Genomic DNA, 11,634 nt, shown 5'->3' with positions numbered 1-11,634 from the left:
CGGACATGTAACGAATGCCTAACGGACACACAACGGACATTGAACGTACGTGAAACGGATACATACCGGACAGAACGGACGTCGAACGTACATCCAACGGACGAGTACCGGATAAAACGGACACCTAACGGAAGCGTAACGGATAAAACGGATGAACAAAATAATCTGAAAATTAAAAGAAATAAACCATCTGAAAATTAAAGGCGCGTCAGATGGACATGGTATCTAGTATATATGTTATAATATTTGCTTCTGGGAAAGTCTGGTCAGTAGGACAGTTATGAAGGTCACACGTACCAAACAAATTGAACAATTTATCCGAATTTTTTTTACGTTTCTTCACACGAGGGTCACTTTTTGAGTTAACTGGTTTAGTTGATTTTATTTTGTATTGCGTCTTGTTTAGCATGATATGTGTGCAAATATAGAGCTTCTCTGATTAAAAAAAATCAAGGTAGAAGCAGTGTGGTAATTCAGTCTTATAGAGTTTAAGTTGATTTTCTGAATTTGTTTATATTATGTACCTCTGGTATGAAAACGGATGTGGTGTTATGCGGAACTCTCCATCCGTACTGCATGCTACGATATTTTGCTCCGGAAGCAAGATGTCTAAGTGTAATTGCTAACTTGAGTCCTGGTTCCAGCGGAATTCTGTAAAAGGTATTCTGATTGGCTTTGCGAGGCCCAACCCGCTGCAATGTGGGCATTCGAAGGAAGTGTACAAAGGAATGCCGATCCTCCCGCCTAAGTTCGGTCATGAGTTGGTCATATAGACCAAAACTGCGTCGTCTTTCAGGACTAAGCCATGGTCGTGTCCACCATCTCCTTTGTCTTCTCCTTCTTCTCCTTTCGACAGCTATAAGGTTTATATTTGCTACATTTAAGTTGAATCTGGCCTGAATAAGAGCTGCTTGGTAGCGAAGACGTGCTCTTACTCCAAGATCCATCACGAATAATAAAAAGTGATGACACTCAAAAAAATCTAACATACCATATATTGGCATTTCTGACGCGAAATTTCAATTGGCTTTTGTCCGTTTTACATCTAGTATTTTTGAATTTTATGCATTTCTAATGCATATTTTGTTTTTTATGTTTATTATTTTTCAACTTTTCTGTAACCTTTGAACTTGCATGGTTTTATGAGAATAAACTATCAGTAGGCATCCGTTTTATCCGTTATCCTTCCGTTAATGTCCGTTTCACATCCGTTTTATCCGTTAGGCGTCCGTTAGGCGTCCAGTAGACGTTCGTTGGTGAATTGGTCTACCGGATCTCCAACGGATGCATAACGGACACGTAACGGATACAAAACGGACGAGTACCGTACAAAACGGACGCCTAACGGACGTTCAACGGACATTTTATCCGTTGGACGTCCGTTCAAAGTTTTGAACATGCTCAAAATTTTCCACCGGACAGAACGGACGTCAACGCATAAAACGGACGCTTAACGGACACGCAACGGATATGGACGGACGCCTAACGGATAAGAACGGACGTCTAACGGACATCAACGGATTGAAAAAAAGTTATCCGTTAGGCGTCCGTTCGAGCTATCCGGTAAGGTGTGACCGAGGCTTAAATAGTGCTTTTCGTAATTGTGCTTTAACTTTACAGAACAGCTACATACTTTTTTGATAACTTGCGTAGTTAAGGTAACACGATACCGAATGGCATATCTCCCGATTTCCAAACTTTTTGGCACACGTGTTCTTTAATCGAGTTACATCGGAATATGTAATAAAAAATGGGGGTCACCATTTTTGTTTTCTTTGTTTTTTTCATAAGAAAACGTCAATTCTGGCGTGAATATTACCTAGGTACATAGGGGAAATGCCCTTTTTTCGGCTTTCCTTTTTAGATTTTCGAATGAAGGGCTATGTTCTGATATACGGAGGAAAACAAAAAACGAACATAATATCCAGAATTGCATACTGAATCCATACACGTTTATAGAAACTCATAGGTCACCATCCTTGTTCTTAAGATAAATGGCTTCAAAGTTGATTGATACCCTTAGAAATGGATCGAAAATGTGTGACGTTGTTGAATGCAGAATGTAACGTTGAGGTATTACTATTCAGAGATATAGAAGAAGAAAAAGTAGGGTGTCCGGATCTGAATGGTGTTTTAATTATTTTATTTTCATTTCCGCTGTCGGGTTGCGCAAATTTCCTAGTAATGCAATATGCATTTTGCTGATATAATTTATTTCGTTCTGCACCTGGAAATTTCACTCACATGAACTAACATTATTAATCTCGACTGAATTTTACACCAAACGATCTTGAACTGGTTGATTCCACGTGAATCTCATACGATAATAGTTCATGCATGCACCGGAGTTTGATACACGTTAAGTGTACGTAAATTTTTAAAATAAGATTATTCAAATAATATCTGTATTCTAAAATTTCATTAAAATCATGAAAAGTACCTTCATATATTTGTAAAGTTCATGTGAAAATAACATTAAAAATTTCACGTATGATTCCTTTGAACTACTGAGTTTTTAACTCCATCATTTAAGACAATGGTGGTGTCGTTGCTTCATCCCTGCAGAAAATCAATAGAGTACTTTAAAAATTTGATTTTAGAATTTAGAATTAGAATTGCTCGGTTTTTGATGGGAAAATAATGATCCTGATAAAATACACATTCTTAAAAACAAAACTCAAAGAAAAATTCAAAACTGAAAAGTCACTTATCAAATGACGAATACATATATAAAAAAATGATAAACAGCCGTCATTTTCTTGACTTGCTACATACATTAGTTTAGTGTAGTCTGTGTGTTGTAAATGTATGAGTTGGTTGCTCAGCAAGTTGGACAAACCTTGCAAACTGTACGCAAAATTTCACAAAGTTCAACAGTGTCATTTGTTGAAAATTATTTACGAAACAAATCTTGCATTCTTTATAAGTAAAACAAACTGCAAAGACGAAATATAAAAGTTCCAGCTTGAAATTCCACACGTAGGAGATGTAAGTCGGAGTCTGCATGTGTGCCTTTTATATTTTATCAAAAAGCCGTATCCAGCAACCTGTCATGAACATAAATGAAGAAAATCCAGACAATATGTGCACCTTTAATATGAGTAGTAACACCAGGTACATAATTTAAACCTGACGCAAAAAGACTTACATAGTCCTAAATAACAAGCCGTATAAAGCCTATATACACCAAGTGCGGGATTGGCGGTAGAACGGACACGGGTGAAACAATATGATGACATACGTGCTCTATAATGATTTTGGTGACAAAAAATATTTTTGAATATGCAGTTCATATAACTGAATGGTAATTTAAAGATCTAAAATGAAACTTAGCGATGTAGAAAGGTAACCTTTCCGTCATTTTGTCTTTGGTGGAAAGTTGATTAATTGGCAATTTTAACGCACCTCCATATTTCATTATGATTTGAATTTTCTCTAGAAGAACAGATTTTTAAAAGATTTTAGGACTTTAACACATATGTACAACGAGATAGAAATATTACTGTGATAATTATACTGATCAAAATTTTCCAATTTAGGGAACCAACGTTTACCAAAACTACAAATTAGAAAAAAAAAGATACTCGTCCAATTACAATTAGTCACAATTTGCTTGATGTCTTTGGTTTTGATGTCGTTAAATGCATACCCCAGATCTCTATTTATCAGTCTAACAGCCAATTGTTGTACAAATAACATGGTCCATATATTTTTTTGTTTTACTTGTACTTGTACTTGTACTTTTACAAATAAAATCTCATGCTACCCCACTTCCATAATTAGCAAGTAGTAACGTAGATATTTCGAATGGCGTAAATATTCGTAAACTTTGTCAATTTCTTTGAAAATTTAGAGGCAATGATTTAAATTTTAAAAAATGAAGTTTGAAGTGACAAATGAAAATTGTAGGATTGATTTGTGGTTGCTTAACTATGTTAACGTCCAGTCGCAAATATTGCATGCATGTTCAGGAAGAGAATATTCGTTCGTCCGTATTCCGTCTGTGCGTCCGTTCTTTCAGGTTAAAGTTTTTGGTCAAGGTAGTTTTTGATGAAGGTGAAGTCCAATCAACTTGAAACTTAGTACACTTGTTGCTTATGATATGATCTTTCTAATTTTAAAGCCGAATTAGACTTTTGACCCCAATTTCATGGTCCACTGAACATAGAAAATGAAAATCAGAGTTTCTGGTTAATGTTTTTGGTCAAGGTAGTTTTTGATGAAGGTGAAGTCCAATCAACTTGAAACTTAGTACACTTGTTGCTTATGATATGATCTTTCTAATTTTAAAGCCGAATTAGACTTTTGACCCAATTTCACGGTCCACTGAACATAGAAAATGAAAGTCAGAGTTTCAGGTTAAAGTTTTTGGTCAATGTAGTTTTTGATGAAGCTGAAGTCCAATCAACTTGAAACTTAGTACTTATGTTCCCTATACATGTATAATCTTTCTTATTTTAATGCCAAATTAGATTATTACCCAATTTCATGGTCCATGGAACATGGAAAAGGATAGTGCGAGTGGGGCATCCGTGTACTTTGGACACATTCTTGTTTTTAAAATGTTTCCGAAACTATATCGGATTTAATCTGTACAGACCAATGAGATTGTTTACACTTGCATGGAATGTGATTCGGCAACAAAACCAAGTTAAAACATTTTTTTTTACATTCTATACTTACAAACTATTTTGTATATATGAGTTTAAAAGTCTGCTTGTATTGTGCATTTTACGCCTTATTCTATCCGTATTCTCATCCAGATGAATTTCATTTTTTCATTTTGCCCGAGCATTTTCACACGAATTAATAGTTGGACATTTCCCCGTTTTTTCATACACCATCTTAATTTCTTTAGATAAGATTTCTATTTTCAAAGCAAAAAATCTCGGGAATACGGCGTGCATCATGCAAAAGTATTTATTGCATAAATAAACTAAGAATAAAATAAAAGTGATAAAACTCAGTCTATTTTGCATAAGAATATAATCATAATTTTTATAGATAAATCGTGCAGATGCTGAAATATTAAAGAACCAGAATATAAATTAAAAGTAAAGTAATACATTTTTTAAATAGTTAACCAAATATCAAAACGAAAGGTACATAGACAGCTTTCATCTCAATAGATAATTTCTGTCTACATTTATATTTAAAATTTAAATAACAAAAAAATAAAATATACGTTGCTAATATGTTAATCTTTTTGGATTTATTAAGATGTATAACACCATTCTTTAATCAAATTATTTACAGTGACTCCACCAGAAATAGTTGAAGTACAACCTGTTGGTGATTTACTTCCAAACCATAGCTCATGGACCATCAAATTTGATAAACAGGTAACACTATAACATCTCAGGTATAGAAGTTTATATATAAAACAACCCTTAATAGGCGGAAACTTGCCTACAAGACGCCTGATGAATATTTATCATTGTATTTGTTGTTATTAGTTTGAACTAGCTGCCAGTAACTGCGAGTACTCTCATGCCTGTACTTATTGTCCTCTTGTTGTTGGGTTGTCTAATTACCCTGCCACGTCCCCTGTTTTGTTATATTTATTTCTGTTTTTTTATCGCTGCCAATTTCAACGGATTTTACAGTGTATTTGAACTGTCCTATGTTAGTAGGAAGTTTGGCGAGCCTTAAAATAAGTGTAACCCCGCCACATTGCAAATGAGACATCTCTCCACAAGAGACCAAATGACACAGAAATTAACAACTATAGGTCACTGTACGGCCTTCAAAAATCAGCAAAGCCCATACCGAATAGTCAGCTCTAAAACGCAACGAAATGACAAATGTAAAAAAATTCAAACGAGAAAATTAATGGCCTAACCTATGTACAAAAGATGAACAAAATACAAATATTTGTTTGGGTTTTACTCATCGTTGAAGTCTGAATGGTGACCTATAGATGTTTATTTCTGTGTCATTTGGTCTGTAGTATAAAGTTTTCTGTTTGTTTTATCAAAATGCATCGATGTACTATTTTAAACATCGACAATTACAGTGGTCGCCTACACAGAGATAAATGTTATTCAAACCGTTTAGAATAATAATTTTATTGGGGGAGGAAAAAAATAGAAACAATTCAGAAGGAAAAACAAAAATTTGAAAATAAGTTTAGAAAAAAATGTATGCGTCTGTTGATTAGTAGAGCATCTAATTTATTTATTTCGTAACACTCTTGTGAAATAAACCAGATTGTAGTTCTTTACTGAATGTTGAAGTAAATATAAAGTTCAAGAACATCATTCCGGATTAAGTCATAACTTTGTGTAAATTTTGAAGACATATCTTGTATATATTGTAGATTTTTATATTACCGTTTTCCTTTCCATCGATGAATAAACAGCAAATATTGAATAATTTCAACTGGTATAATTTCATACATGTTTTTAGTTTGAACGACCGAACAGAACAACATATATGTACTTCAAAGATAATGAAACGAATGCAGTTGTAGACAAAATCGACATTTCAACAAGCAGAGATGCTTATTTTCCACAAGGTGCACTTGAAAAGACTCTTGCAGTGAATACCAATTTTGTGTTTACAGAAAAGAAACACTATTACGTCAACTTAGATCCAGGTATATCGTCATTTTATTTTATTGAATGTAAAACACGGAAGACTTCTGAATAAGACAAAAGCTACTCGATAGACACATGTTTTAAATCACCGTACGATTTCATATTCGGCAATTAATCATTTGCCATAATAAATGAAATGTGCCTCCAAGTTCTTGTTGTACTGAGACTTCTATTTTGCAACACCAAATGACAGTCGATGTACCAGTATTTTTATATGTTTTCTTAAATAACATGATGTATTACTAAATGAATTTTGCGAACACAAGTTGCAAATTATAAGCATAAAAATAATCAAACTCCCCGGCAGTTCCAGTTCCGATCCGCATACGGGCCCGAATACATTGTACTACTCTACACTAATCACTGCCTTCGGCTTTTTTCGTTACGCGCTCTTTAAGGTGGCACGGTAGTATTTCCTGGCCATAAGGGATAATGATAGCCTTTTTAGAATTTTCACCACTTTCTAACACTGCAAAAAAATCTACATTCACAGTCAACTGAACTACTTTCATTTTACCATTCAGAAATGAATTTGGATATGTACCATGACCGTTTACTTTTTTTGCTATTTTTAAAATCCTAAGGCCACTAGTACTTTTAGGTCTTTTATGGTGCAGTGAATGCAAAATTTAAAAAAATTCTCAAAAATTCATTTTCATCTGTATATAAAATTAATTCATATTTTTCTACACCTGATTGGGAAAGTATGTTCAGTTGATACTGTATTTTTTGTCCAATCACACTGTTTAGATACATTTACCTAAGTAGGGTACACAAAAGAGCAACCTAAATTCTGGAAAGCAAATACTACCGTGCCACCTTAACCAAGACATAACAAACTTGAAACCAGTCATGACACCTATGATGCATAGACTTCTTATTTTGGAACATATTACAATAAAGAATATTAGTCTGCACTCATTTCTTACCCTAAAAAAATTAAACATTACATCCCTACCCCATCTGGCAAATTTTCACTTTTTTTTCATCTTACCATTTTTACTTAAGGAGTGAACAAAACCCAAATATATGATGTTTCAAATCAACACAGAAGTCAAACATGATGATTCTGGAGGAATTAGTGGATTGCCAACTCTGTTTATGGTTAATCTGACTGAAAGAAACAGTTTTAGCACTAAATCATGAAAACTGGTATTAAAGTCCATTCCACATTTTACAGCATGCCTTATATTACTTTAAACATTTTCAGATTATGAGAATAATACAACAAGAGTCTTTAGATTGCAGTTAACTATTATTCCAAAATCTGTTTGACAATACATGTACTAGAACACATCTCTAAGTTGACTGTTTGTCTATTTCTCATGTATGCATTAAGTTAAATTATGTCCCCTTACATAATCAATTTGCCTTTATTGTGCTTTTCACTGTCAGAAAATCTTAACAACTAATGGTATTTGCATGGAAAATGAATAAACCATTTAATCTTGCTGATATAAAATCATAAATACATTCTTTGTCAAAAATAAGGTCTATTCAATGTAAAGAAATCCCTATTTCTATCTCTATTTCAGACCAGTATGAGAGCTTAATGAATAAGTAAGGACCCCTTAACCACTTACTAGTTCCCCAAAAGCTCCAACTGGTGTCATGTTACAACAGAACTACAAATTAAACCTCAAGAAAACTAGTATAGCTGTATTTGTGTTGAAAAAAATAAGAAATTATGCAATTTATTTATTTCGGTGAAAATAATAGGATGTACATGCAACTTAAGAATGTCGCGTCTCAAATTTCAGTGGTTGCACATGTGTCAGACACTGCGAAAAGTCAAAGTGAGCATTTATAATTAAAAATGTAGTGCAAGTTTCATAAAAATAATGAATTTCTACTTTCTAGGTAAATTTTACATTATTACCTACAGATCAGGCAAAATTTGCTGAATCAGCAATTTTTACTCTCAGGGGTGGAATTTAAGGCTTGTTTTTATCATAGTTGCCCTTAATCAACTTTGTATTGATAAACTTACAAATTGCATAGGTAAAAAAAGTTCCTTTATTGATTTAGTGTAAAAATATATATCCCCCTTAACCAAGACATAACAAACTTGAAACCAGTCATGACACCTATGATGCATAGACTTCTTATTTTGGAACATATTACAATAAAGAATATTAGTCTGCACTCATTTCTTACCCTAAAAAAATTAAACATTACATCCCTACCCCATCTGGCAAATTTTCACTTTTTTTTCATCTTACCATTTTTACTTAAGGAGTGAACAAAACCCAAATATATGATGTTTCAAATCAACACAGAAGTCAAACATGATGATTCTGGAGGAATTAGTGGATTGCCAACTCTGTTTATGGTTAATCTGACTGAAAGAAACAGTTTTAGCACTAAATCATGAAAACTGGTATTAAAGTCCATTCCACATTTTACAGCATGCCTTATATTACTTTAAACATTTTCAGATTATGAGAATAATACAACAAGAGTCTTTAGATTGCAGTTAACTATTATTCCAAAATCTGTTTGACAATACATGTACTAGAACACATCTCTAAGTTGACTGTTTGTCTATTTCTCATGTATGCATTAAGTTAAATTATGTCCCCTTACATAATCAATTTGCCTTTATTGTGCTTTTCACTGTCAGAAAATCTTAACAACTAATGGTATTTGCATGGAAAATGAATAAACCATTTAATCTTGCTGATATAAAATCATAAATACATTCTTTGTCAAAAATAAGGTCTATTCAATGTAAAGAAATCCCTATTTCTATCTCTATTTCAGACCAGTATGAGAGCTTAATGAATAAGTAAGGACCCCTTAACCACTTACTAGTTCCCCAAAAGCTCCAACTGGTGTCATGTTACAACAGAACTACAAATTAAACCTCAAGAAAACTAGTATAGCTGTATTTGTGTTGAAAAAAATAAGAAATTATGCAATTTATTTATTTCGGTGAAAATAATAGGATGTACATGCAACTTAAGAATGTCGCGTCTCAAATTTCAGTGGTTGCACATGTGTCAGACACTGCGAAAAGTCAAAGTGAGCATTTATAATTAAAAATGTAGTGCAAGTTTCATAAAAATAATGAATTTCTACTTTCTAGGTAAATTTTACATTATTACCTACAGATCAGGCAAAATTTGCTGAATCAGCAATTTTTACTCTCAGGGGTGGAATTTAAGGCTTGTTTTTATCATAGTTGCCCTTAATCAACTTTGTATTGATAAACTTACAAATTGCATAGGTAAAAAAAGTTCCTTTATTGATTTAGTGTAAAAATATATATCCCCCTTAAGGTGGCACGGTAGTATTTCCTGGCCATAAGGGATAATGATAGCCTTTTTAGAATTTTCACCACTTTCTAACACTGCAAAAAAATCTACATTCACAGTCAACTGAACTACTTTCATTTTACCATTCAGAAATGAATTTGGATATGTACCATGACCGTTTACTTTTTTTGCTATTTTTAAAATCCTAAGGCCACTAGTACTTTTAGGTCTTTTATGGTGCAGTGAATGCAAAATTTAAAAAAATTCTCAAAAATTCATTTTCATCTGTATATAAAATTAATTCATATTTTTCTACACCTGATTCATCACTCAGTTTGGGAAAGTATGTTCAGTTGATACTGTATTTTTTGTCCAATCACACTGTTTAGATACATTTACCTAAGTAGGGTACACAAAAGAGCAACCTAAATTCTGGAAAGCAAATACTACCGTGCCACCTTAACCAAGACATAACAAACTTGAAACCAGTCATGACACCTATGATGCATAGACTTCTTATTTTGGAACATATTACAATAAAGAATATTAGTCTGCACTCATTTCTTACCCTAAAAAAATTAAACATTACATCCCTACCCCATCTGGCAAATTTTCACTTTTTTTTCATCTTACCATTTTTACTTAAGGAGTGAACAAAACCCAAATATATGATGTTTCAAATCAACACAGAAGTCAAACATGATGATTCTGGAGGAATTAGTGGATTGCCAACTCTGTTTATGGTTAATCTGACTGAAAGAAACAGTTTTAGCACTAAATCATGAAAACTGGTATTAAAGTCCATTCCACATTTTACAGCATGCCTTATATTACTTTAAACATTTTCAGATTATGAGAATAATACAACAAGAGTCTTTAGATTGCAGTTAACTATTATTCCAAAATCTGTTTGACAATACATGTACTAGAACACATCTCTAAGTTGACTGTTTGTCTATTTCTCATGTATGCATTAAGTTAAATTATGTCCCCTTACATAATCAATTTGCCTTTATTGTGCTTTTCACTGTCAGAAAATCTTAACAACTAATGGTATTTGCATGGAAAATGAATAAACCATTTAATCTTGCTGATATAAAATCATAAATACATTCTTTGTCAAAAATAAGGTCTATTCAATGTAAAGAAATCCCTATTTCTATCTCTATTTCAGACCAGTATGAGAGCTTAATGAATAAGTAAGGACCCCTTAACCACTTACTAGTTCCCCAAAAGCTCCAACTGGTGTCATGTTACAACAGAACTACAAATTAAACCTCAAGAAAACTAGTATAGCTGTATTTGTGTTGAAAAAAATAAGAAATTATGCAATTTATTTATTTCGGTGAAAATAATAGGATGTACATGCAACTTAAGAATGTCGCGTCTCAAATTTCAGTGGTTGCACATGTGTCAGACACTGCGAAAAGTCAAAGTGAGCATTTATAATTAAAAATGTAGTGCAAGTTTCATAAAAATAATGAATTTCTACTTTCTAGGTAAATTTTACATTATTACCTACAGATCAGGCAAAATTTGCTGAATCAGCAATTTTTACTCTCAGGGGTGGAATTTAAGGCTTGTTTTTATCATAGTTGCCCTTAATCAACTTTGTATTGATAAACTTACAAATTGCATAGGTAAAAAAAGTTCCTTTATTGATTTAGTGTAAAAATATATATCCCCCTTAAGGTGGCACGGTAGTATTTCCTGGCCATAAGGGATAATGATAGCCTTTTTAGAATTTTCACCACTTTCTAACACTGCAAAAAAATCTA

Source organism: Mytilus trossulus, unplaced genomic scaffold (assembly GCF_036588685.1).
Source record: "Mytilus trossulus isolate FHL-02 unplaced genomic scaffold, PNRI_Mtr1.1.1.hap1 h1tg000128l__unscaffolded, whole genome shotgun sequence".
Classification (NCBI taxonomy): Eukaryota; Metazoa; Mollusca; class Bivalvia; order Mytilida; family Mytilidae; genus Mytilus; species Mytilus trossulus.
The sequence above is the reverse complement of the archived record's forward strand: the minus strand, read 5'-3'. Positions refer to the sequence as shown.